The following is a 12,185-nucleotide window of genomic DNA, read 5'->3' on the forward strand; positions in this document are numbered from 1 at the left end:
TGTGTTATTATTATAATTTTTTTTTTTTTTGAACTGGACAGGTATGATTCACTGGGTAAATTTATTTTATGCGTATAATCTTAAAATATGTTCTTATCATACAATTATATTATATCTATACCCTGTACCACAAGAGAAGTAACCCGTTTCAGACATGCAGACTGACAGCAGCGACTGTTACTAGGTCCCACTTCCCTCACTTTGTGCCACTCAGTGTAACGCTGTGGTGTCACGACCATTAACGATTGTGATAGTTTAATGTCAATATGTCAAATTGGCAGGGAATGCGTGGATTCAAACTCGATTTGGTCGGGACACGAGTTACTTCTCTCGTGGTGCAGAGTATATCAAATGTATATTTTTTTTTATGTCTTATCACTATATTTTAATTATGGATTTGTGGTTTTCATAGCCTTTACAAATTAATTTGATTGTACGCATGATATTTGTTTATTAATAAGTTTATTTTAAGTATCCCAATTATAACATAAATTATAAGGTGTGGTTGATGTAATAAATTACCCTTTAAAATTATTGTGAAAACTTAGTAATTAAAGGCTTGGTTCAATAACTTGATATTCTTGTTTACTTAATAGAATCGCTCTGGAATTTTAAATAATTGTGAAGAGACAGGTCTGTTTTCATTTTATTAATCAATATAGTAAATTATGATACGGGGTAATCGTAAAATCAAATTATTTTAAAAGTAAAAATTAAGACATCTAGTTATTGTATTGAGCCTTTAGTTATTTAAATGTAGTAGAACTTTATTAATGCAACAATTTTAATGATTTGTAATAATTACAAAACAAATATTTCCCTAGTAACTTAAAATTACTTCAATACCTGAATAATTATAATAAATTGGTTTTTGATTGGACCCTTCATTTAAAAGTTCTACTATATTTAAAAAAAAAAAATAGATTTTTATCATATTATTCATTTTATTTTTAATAAATTAAATTTAAATAAGTTAAGGTTATGAGATTTTAAGAGTAAGAAAAAGCTTTTTAGTTTATTACTACTTATAATTAGTTTTGAAAAACAATAACTTATTAAGTTCTAAAATGTTTCTTTTTAAAAATTTGAATGTTATCCAAAACAATGACTGTATATTAAAAGTATACATTCATTTTTACCAAAAATTGCATGTCTATAACTTTTGGTATAGTTTAATACTTAAGTTATATTATATATTAAAATTGGTTAGGTTAAGTAAAACATTTTTATTGTAACTTAAGTATATACAGGTCAGAGGATAACACTTTAAAAATATCAAAAATTATGATTATGTAATTTTGAACAAACATGTCCTAATTTTTAAATATATTTGATGATCTGTTGTCTTCATTTTCCCATTCCCTAATTGCTATCGGAACCTTAATTTTTAATAAAATTGTAGCAAAGTGCTCACTCGCTATCGTATTTTTACCTATCTCAAAGCGATATTCGAACTGTTTTTATTTACAGAAATTTTTCTGTTGTGTGCTCTACAAGTACTTTAGTTACTTTGGTCTTATTGTATCGTTTCGGAATTAGGTTCTGCTTTTGGATCATTTCACTTCACGACATCGGTGGTTAAGATTAGTACGAGTTTGATCTAAGGTTTTTAAGTATTAATTATCAATCTAGTGTCGTCATCGTTATTACCTAGCCTCCATGTAAGCAATTTAACCTGTTCTGTGGTGGATTTGTGAAATTCTGTCCGACTTAATTTTGGACCAACCTCCTACCGATCAGAGATTCTCGGTTGGTTCTGTATGCAAGTATGACAATTTTCAGTTTATAATGTTTATAGTATTGACTGGCGGACCTCGATTTTTAACTTACTATCTATACCTCCATCGATTATTTGTAGAATTTATCTCTGACCGAAAGTTTTGTCGTTATTGTCATGTGTATTAACGACATAGTTCTACGTCTTTATTTAAGTCATGTACTTCCACCTAACCTCCATGAATGAAACGTTTTACGACGGTTATATTTTCTACCTCCATCGTAGTAGAATACAACTATCGTCTAACGATTTCAATCGTAAAGGCTATGTATCGTTAGGGTTTTATATACAAAACATCCTCGTATGTTTCATCGCCATTGGTGATCTACATCCATATTGGAGTAAACAGTACCACTTTTATAGTCATCATTTAATATTTTAATCCCATATTTATTTCTATCTTGGTCGGTTTCGCTCGAATTTACCCCCGTTCGGGTTTGTTCATTTGGCGATCGTACTTCATTTGTTGTGCCTCCGCCAGATAAAAAACGTTCAGCGTTTATAAATGTTTTATACCTACAACCTACGCCGTTTTCTCCGCTTATCTAGATTCGACGGTTTTACGTTCAAGTGGATCCCGTCCTCGTCAAGCGTAGTATCATGCTCGGAGGGATCGAAAACGATTTCGATTTGAATCTACAGACGAATTATAAGAATTATTTATATCAAATATAATATTATGTAGATAATTGTGCACGATATTTGAATAACTGTGTACATATTATTATAGCCGATGGTAAAAATGACCGCCATCCCAATAGTAGGAGGCACATGTTATTATGTACGGTATGTATAGACTAAACTTGTATAATCAACCCTCTTCCCTAAACGTTATCTCGGTATTTCTCTGTACCCGGACCGCAGATAAGGTACAATATTATGTGCTGCCTGAACCGTTGAATGTTTATTTGACATCGTTGAATGTACGCCCGAATTAATTTCATTTCCCCTCACTGGCAGTTATTCGATTATAAATTCCCGGTGGAGGTACCTATGTACAACCGTTATGCACTTATAACGCGGATGGACCTGATGAATAGTAGCTGCAATTCTCCCACTCCCATTCGGCCAAGCATGCCCCGTGATCAGACTTCTAGTCTTATTTTTTCGTTTGTTAAGTTGTGCACCACTTAGCTATTTTTCTCGTGTAGTGCACATTTGTTTTTTTCCTAGTACCTATTTTGTCTTTCAAGCATGTATATTATAATATTTGTAAAACTATATTAAACTGTATGTGCGCTTGAACTAATGATTATTTTATCATAATTTATAATTGCGCTGTCTAGGTATCGTTGTATCTGAGGCAAGAGCCTTTTAAATATTCTAAATTAATACCTAAAATGAAATTTTTCGTGTACTTATACTCGCTTTAGAATGTATTACGATTAACGAGAGACTGTGTTTTATTTTAAATATTACGATTTATTGTATAAAAGTGTTGACATATTGTGTATTTTTTAATAATTATAAAACAAAGTCATATGTAGGTTTATATTTCAATCCAAATAATGTTGTTAAATACTGAATACTTTAATTTTAATAAATATATAATGTACGAATTTGATATTTCGTGATATATTTTTCTCTGTTGTTGCTAAATTGTATACCGCATATTACGTAAAATATATAATATTGTTTAATGTGTACTTATGTAATATCGATGTAACTAATAAACAATTATATCATCTATTTATCTATGTACCTTTATGTAGGTACTTATTAGTAGTAAATAGTAATAAGTAATTACATCTAGTCTGTGGTAATTATTTTGTTGAATGTTTACACTATTTACAATACTACATATAGGTAGGTACCTAACAACGCATAAACTATATATAGAACCTACCTTGAACCTTCCTATGCCTGTTGGCTATTGTTATAGTTAATTTATGACATCATAAGAATGCCTTCAAGGAAAGGGTTTTCCTCAAGTGAATTTTTCCTCCCCAATTATATTATAAATGTTATCATAAGTTCTTATTGTAAATATTTAGATTGTATTTTTCCCAAAAATACATACCTACGTCAAGACACGGGCTACGGATACGGAAGACAAAAAAAATGTGAATAGAAATGATCATACATCTATACTCTGTTCAAGTTCAGAAACGTAGTCGGTAGCCGACTTGTGTGCATCCCCGTGGCAATACTACACCGCAGATATATAGATAACTGACTGTGTGTGGGTATTGTTCTGTGGTGTGGGTAGACAAACGGGTGTATCCTGACTGCGGCCCGACAAAAACTGGTCGCCGCCGACTACGTTTCTTAACTTGAACAGAGTATACAAAATATACACAATATAGTCCATTATCCAAATGCAAATTGGAAGGAAATAATTATTCGACTTATATATCTGGTAAATTTTTCTTAGTTAAATAGCTTGAAAATATACAAATTTCCTCAAAGTTCTTACGGAAACTTAAATATATCAAAAATATATAACATGCACTATTTTTTTTTACATACAAGTATTTCAAGTTCTAATGTTGATAAAATTAAATATTTTAATGAAAAATAACGATTTTAGTCACTAAACAAAACTATATTTTAAATAAATTTAAATTCTTTTTTTTTTTATCTATTTTTAGCCGGAACCTATTCACACCATTCTATAGATCTACGATTCATGGTATTGGCATTGGAACAGTGCAGTTTTTAGTCTGTTCCATGAATAAACAACTCATAATGTTATGATGTCACGTCTGTTCTATATCGTATACTTGTATCATTTATTAACATAATATACGTTGGGTCAGCAAGCGTCGAGGCCTAGGCAGGCGAGAGGCTTGTGCACGACCTATACAACGGTACAATCCTAGTTTACAATACGGGAGTAATGGTTTGTCCGAGTGAATACAAGGGAATGGAATGGAGTCGACCACCGGCAGCTCGTACTCAACTAGTTAAGCGGCTACTGCCCGGTATAGTGTGTACTCGGAACAGCGGTTACTTTCATAACTGGCTAGGGTGGACTGAGTGAGATAATACGATGATGCTGGTGTCGATGAATCGCTTAGAATCGTACCCAGTAATGTGCGTCACTGTTTCACAACGTAAGGGACACGGGTGGACGTGTGCCGTCTGATCGCGTCGATACTCGTCATCTCCCGGTGTCACTGGAACTCGTGCTTCTCATCGTTAGCTGGAATCGTAAGCGTCGTTGTTCGTTGACTGGTCTGAATGATTTCGGTATTGGCACTGGTGCGGTTGTTGTTTTATGGCACGCCGTTCGATCGATTCTGTGATCGGTTCCGCTGTTTGGCTCTGCTGGGTTGGGTCGCTTTCTGGTTTTGGTGGTCGTCTGGTCTTCAAATCTTCAAACTCTATTATAGCTGTGTGTATACTGTATATTGAAGAACGAAAGAAGACTGATTATGGTTTAGTGGAAACGCCCGGTATATATACACTGTTAACCGTACCGACTAGTAAACCACGGGTGTTACCGTGCGTACCCGTGTTCCTGTCGGTACGATTTTCCTCACCGTTTGATCGGTTTTTGGATTACAGCCATGGCGAGAGTACTGTTGTCTCTTCGTAATGACCTTCCCCCATTCATAGCAGTACTTCGAGGTTCATATTATGCGCGAGGGAGTTTGGAATTCGTCCCTAAGCCCTTAATGAGGTGTTGTTATGCCTTTTATGCTGTGATTGGTGGCCCGGAAAAGGACCATTTTCCTTATATGCCGGTGCTTACTGTAACAATATATTATAAGTTAATAACGGCTCATAGTATCATATGCAATTATATTATAATATACATAATATGTACTTTGTTTTTAATAACAATTAGTTCATGTTTGCCCTTGGTTAATGTCATGTTACCAAAATATTTTTTTAAATCAAAGTAGCCACTCGCAACAATATGATAAATGAAAATAACCAGTAAATTAAATGTGATGGAAAATATCTTTTTAGTTGGACATACAATGTTTAAATCATATTTCATATTAACGTATTTTAACATTTAAGCTGGTAGGTATTGCATAACAAATTAATATAGCAATTTATTTTACTTTTAAGTAATATGGTAGGTTGAATTAATTGTTATTAGCTACGGCAATAGCAATATTTCTGTATGTATTAATTAATTATGAAATATATGGACTGAGCTCTTTTTACAAATTTAGGCAACTGTGTAAAAAAAACTTATGCGGTATACATAAACAATTAAAATATAACAAGGTTTTACATATATAAGATAGAAATATAACAGAATATACCTAATAAATAGACTTCTTTGTTGTAATTGGTGTGTTAAAAACAATTAAAAATTAAAGGTGGGGTCCGTATTTAATGCAAAACATCAAACATGTTATAGGTTTATTACTCATTTAACTTGTGGAACGCAGAAGTAGTGCGAGAGGATCGTTGGTGAACTTTTAGGTCATTAAGGGAAGTAAGATTGGAAAATCAATATCATCTGTTGAAAGTCCTTTGAAAAATTTGTTTCTAAAATAGCGTCTGCTCTCAGCTTATTATTTAACTTGATGAGTGGAAACACGATAATAATCATGCGGAAGAAAAGCTATACCAAGAACGTAGCTGGTTAATTGCAAAAACCTTCACTAAACCCTTTCAAGTTTGCAAGCGTTATCAGCAGTATGTTTTTCCCAAGTATTGGCAGCATATTAAAGTATAGGCCGAACGATAGAGCAATAGAAGAACCTTTATTGAAGATTAAAGCCTAAAGTCATCAGCCCTTATAACAAAGCCCAACACTTGTTTACAACTAACCATCTCAATATTAAAACTTGGGTTATGACTACTAATTTGGACTTGTAGTTTTCAACAGTCGTTAGTAGATTTGATTTGCATGTAGAGTTCAATGTCACCATAAAAACATAAGAAAAGTACAGTGTTGAAGAACACGTCCTAAGCTGTTAATTAAAATAGAAATTATAATTAGGGTTACATGTGCCCTTCTTGTGGTACTCCAAAGAATGCAGAAAATATATTTGATCCAATTTCACTCATACGAGTTGGGATTTATTAACTAAATACGGTTTAAATCACGACGGAAGTGGCCTACAAGAACTGGACATTTTTATTTTTTAGAATTTGAACTAAAACATCGTGATTATTGGAATTAAATGCTCTATGGAAGTCTATAAATATTAAATAACATCTACTTGTGAGTTATGCACGTTGTTTTAATAAATTAAAAATTGAATTACAAGTAAAAGTTGACCTATTGACCAGGGCGAAATCTATTGTTAATTTTCTATTAAAATAGGCTTAATTGGCCTAGTAATATAATTTAAAATGAAGGATTCAAGTACTTTAGAAATATGTGATTGAATAGACATAGGCCTACGTTACGAAAGAGGGATCACTGAACTTAAAAGTAGGTGTTACCTAGCTGAACTTGAGCATGGATGGAAAAGTCCTCCATCAAGTGATCTTCTCAACTCTAAATAGTATTCAAGGTGCGTATGAAATATTAGAGCGTAATTGGAATAGAAATTCTCCAGAAACACTGTCAGCGCCCAATGCCCATATACCTAACTCCATGCAGCTTAGATCATTTTTGGAATATGTCAAGTGGGCATTATAGGATGAGTCAAAGGTTGAAATACCGATGATACCAACTTCCAACTCATTTTTCTCAGCAAAGAAAATTGACAAAACTCAGCAGAATCTCGCTCACACGTGCTTTCATTAAATGTGACTACTCTTGGAATATTATTGACTATTATTTGATCAGTTTTTATTAATACATTTCCAAAATGTACTATGGTTGCTATTCAAGAAGGAATTTACATTTTCTGCATGATCGTACGAATACATTTTTAGATAGGTACATATTTGAATTTAGCACTCAAAAAAGATAATTCTTTGTAGTACATACTAGACTACTGGAGGATGATTTGAATCTAATAGGGACTTTTACCTTGAAAATACTTTAACTATTTAGAATACTAGGGAGGATAAGTGGATCAACTAAATTTATATAGGTACACCTAACAAGTACTTTTTACTACCTAACCACAGTCATTCATTTCTTTTTATTTTTACAGATTTATTAATATAAGACAATTAGATTGTTCTTCGTAAAAAAAACATTAGATAACAGGTGGGTCATTTTTATAAATCATACTTATTCTATTTTTTAGAACAAATAAAAAAACAAATCATACCTAAATTAATTGGAGTTAATTAAAATTATTGAAGCCGAATTGGGTAAAATAAAATAATGGTTTTGCGGTACACTGGTACATTGGTTGTTGTTAACCTACCTGCTGTTGTCTTTTGACTGTTGGTCAATCAATCGGCGTTAACTAGGAATAAAAAATCTGAAAATTAAAAGTATACATTTCAAATCTACACGGCATTGCCATCTAGCGATTTAAGGCAGCGGTAGTCTTTCCCGGTTTATAGTTTAAAACAACATGGGTAGATAACGGTACCTTATCGTCCCAATCCGTCGACGGCCGACTAAATCTATCTTCTCAGTATATTTTTTCGTTTGTTAGCTGGTCGTCAATATCCCCAATGTCATGACTCATGACTAAATAGATCACGCCCGATGTTTCAAATTTCAATTGTGGTATTTTTTATTATGTTAGTGTTAATATGATTGACAAGTTGTTTAATTTGTACTGTAGGTACCACCGGTCATATAAAAAAGGTTCTAAATGGATCTATCTTCGATTTTCCGTCTCTGCATCTATATAATTACTATATTCATTAAACTATAAAATGGCATATTATATAAATAAATTGCTTACATTTTTGGTTTTGTTTTTACTTTTTCATGAAACGCATTTCGTAAACAGCTTGTTTTGAAACCCAGTAACGAGTACTTAGTAGTACCCACGTAAATATTTTAAAATATGACAATTGATTCAGCGTTTAGTAAATCTGTCAGTACATAAATATTAAATATAGGTACTATTATGTGGAGTAGACTCAGTATCCTAGAGGGATAAGCGAAAAACAATTTCCTTGCATTCACTTTTATTTTATTTATATAACATAGCCATTAGCCAATCATTAGATTAATATTTATTTATTCAATTAAGTTAGAAATGATTCGATTATATGTAACCTAAATATAAAGACTATACTGAAAATGTATCCTATTTTCAAACTTCCGGTCTAACTGATTATGAAAAAAAAAAATTCCTGGGCTTCCATGCTCAGTCGATTGCGATAAGTCTTATCTTATCGGATAAGACCTTCAGACGTGTGATTCTCGTGTTATTATCTCAATAAAAGTAGGTATGTCACAAACATTAAACTAAATAATCTATAAACACTCCACATAGGCAAATTACACAATTTTTATGTAAGATTCTGAGAGAAACCATTAATTTTACAATGATGTGTCATGTGTGCAGTTTTTATTACTTTTTATTTTTTGCATCTGCAATCTTATGGGGCAGTAAAAATGCTTTGATTTTTGACTTCAACATTTGTTATGGCAGTAAAGTGAATATGGTTTGTACTTTGAACTTTGAAGGCTAAAAGTAAAAATGCCCTATAGTTTTTAAAAGCATCGAAAAAAAAATTAAGGGATGACGGAGATTTTTAGGTAAAACCAATTTTTGACCAAATCAATTTTGATGTTTAGTTTAACTCTAAAAAAAATTACAGTTGACACATACGATTTTTACCGAATGTTACCGAATATGGATTAAAAGTTAAAATACACTTAGCTGACCGTCTTTGCTCAAAAGTCAGAATCGTTATTTTGTATAGAATGATTTTATATTATCATATTCAAATTTAACAGATCCATTATACGGTGAGTGGTGACCTGACAACTAATGTACCTACAGCAGAGCGGTACCTTCTTGCCGAGATAGGTACACTCGACACCTAGGTACTTGGAGCAGAGGGCCTTCCCACGTTTTTTTATGGGGACTGTATGTATTTAAACAGTTTATTTGTGGACTACCGTTTATGGTTAACCTATAAGATAAAAAATTCTTTTTCCATGCTAATGTGTGCAGCAACACATATTGATAGATAATCCTGCACAATGTACATAGTACATATAAGGGCGCCCGCAGGATAAACTACCACCCTGGTCCCAGGAAAAGATCAAAGCATTTTTTTTTGATAATATATAATCATTAGCCCTTATTATAATAGTTTATTATAGCTTATAATATAACATAGCCTAATTCCTTTCTTCAAAAGAAACTTCTACTAAATCATAGTTCAAATCTTCTACGAAAAAGAAATTGTATAGATAGTAAAATAGAAAAATGAAAAAATAAAAATATAATAGATAGTAATCCTACCTAAACCTAATAATAATATATCCTTCAAAATTCTATTGTAACAAAAATGCAAATAGACAATTTAAAACAATTAAATTCTTCACAAGTATAGGTATATGTATAAATATAAATATAAGGCATTAAATAAATATATTTAGACATACGAGTATAGTATATAATATAATAAATATTATTAATCATGAAGTTCAGTAAAAATAATTTGGAAAATAAATTTAACTTGCCACTTGGGTAGATAAAAAAAGGTCTACTGAAGCCTAAAAGTCTACCGCCTATGTATTGGTAAATGGTATTTATGTGAAAAGTTGAGATCTATACATTTTAGAAAATGATCTTAGTTTTTACTTTTCTCTGGGTGTTATTTGACGTACAGTGACAAGCGTATTGTTATTTATTAAGACAGCTATAAGCAACCCATTCTAAATTGCTTCTATTCTATAGACAAATGTGACACCAAAGCGGTCACATCTTGGGTGATAATATTCTGAGCACGAACACGCTAAAGGAGTTAGGGGAAAGTTGCACCTAAGCAACGATTTAAGTACGGTACTCAGTTATCAAATTCGGTGTATTTTAATAAATGAACTCTGATATTTCTGGACTGTTAACTATACGTGTTTAGAATGACAGATAACTTGGGGTTTAGTTTTCTGGATGTCTAGTAGACGACAATAATATTTATTTTTTAAGAGCAGATCGTGAATGTTGGTAATATTTGTATGAAAAAAATAAAGATATCCTAAATACTATGACAATTTTTGGTACAACTAATATATTTAAAAAAATATGTTATACCATCCATGCTTAAGCGTGTAGTCGACTGTATATTTTTACATTATAATAAATCATAGTTTATAATAATAACAAAATTTAATTTTCATATTCATTATATTTTTAAATAAAAAGCCACTATTTAAATACGACACTATTATGGAGTACTTCTGTACCAAACTCAGTTACGTAGGTATAGAAGAAAAAAAAGAATAGTCAATTATAACTTAGCTCAGATTCAGAAGTCAGATAATTTTATCTGGTCCAGATGCATTTTTATATTCTTAGTAGTAATTGACTAAAAATTATTTGGTTCCGAACAGTGTTGTGTTTGTATTATTTTTGAAGTTTCTTAAAAAAATATGTCATTAATAAAATCAATACAAATATTGAAATATGTTTATTATTATACTGTAAAAGCAATACTTGAAAGTGTTACTGAATTTTGGTTGTTCAATATTTACCAAACGGTCACTATACAATATAAATATTGGTAGTTACGTACTTAAATAATTCAGAGAGTATAAATTATAATAATTATACTAAAGTAATTCAATACTTCACTGATCTTTAAGTCTATTTGTATTATACTTGAAAATAATAATAATAATTCGTACAATTTTCACTATAATAAACAATAATGTAAGTTATGGGAAATATGTTAAGAAGTATTCTAAAATTGTCTGATAGCAAATACCTAACAATAACCAATAAAGAGGCGGGCTTGCCGGGCTTGTCCATTTGCACCAACGTAAATATTTTAGTAACACACTAATACGTACCTATAGGTAACGTATGTAGACATGTACGTATTATAATGCAGTATATTATTGTACTCGGTATAAGGTATATTATGTGTGATATATAAAATGTTTATTACTATTTTCATCATGGATCGAGTGTATGACATTAGATTTGGATATAAGACACAACTAGACAAATTTTTGAATCACAATTCGTCCGGGGGTAGTGATAAACTAGCCCCTTAATTTTACAAATTAGTATTTACCTACTAATCGGCCACCATAACCAGGCAAGCAGTATGGCAGTGCGAGGGTGACACATTATTAAGACTATGATTTATTAAAAAGTCAAACATATTATATAGTTACTAAGTTTTTGAATAAAAAAACCTAATTACCTATAATACCTAGTATATATTATGTGGAATAAAATGCACGAGTACAATTGGTAGGTAAGTAGGTACTTGGTATATGTAATTATGTAAACTATAATCATAATTCATGACGAGTAAACAAACAATGCAATACGTTCTTGTCTGTTGTCTATCAACTAGGTATTTACTAGTACAGAAGTACTTATGTTAGGCACCTAACAAGCTACTTGTAGCTGAAGCAACTATATTGACTAGTAAGGCCAAAAAGAAA

This window comes from Myzus persicae, unplaced genomic scaffold (genome assembly GCF_001856785.1).
Source record: "Myzus persicae strain clone G006 unplaced genomic scaffold, MPER_G0061.0, whole genome shotgun sequence".
Taxonomy (NCBI): domain Eukaryota; kingdom Metazoa; phylum Arthropoda; class Insecta; order Hemiptera; family Aphididae; genus Myzus; species Myzus persicae.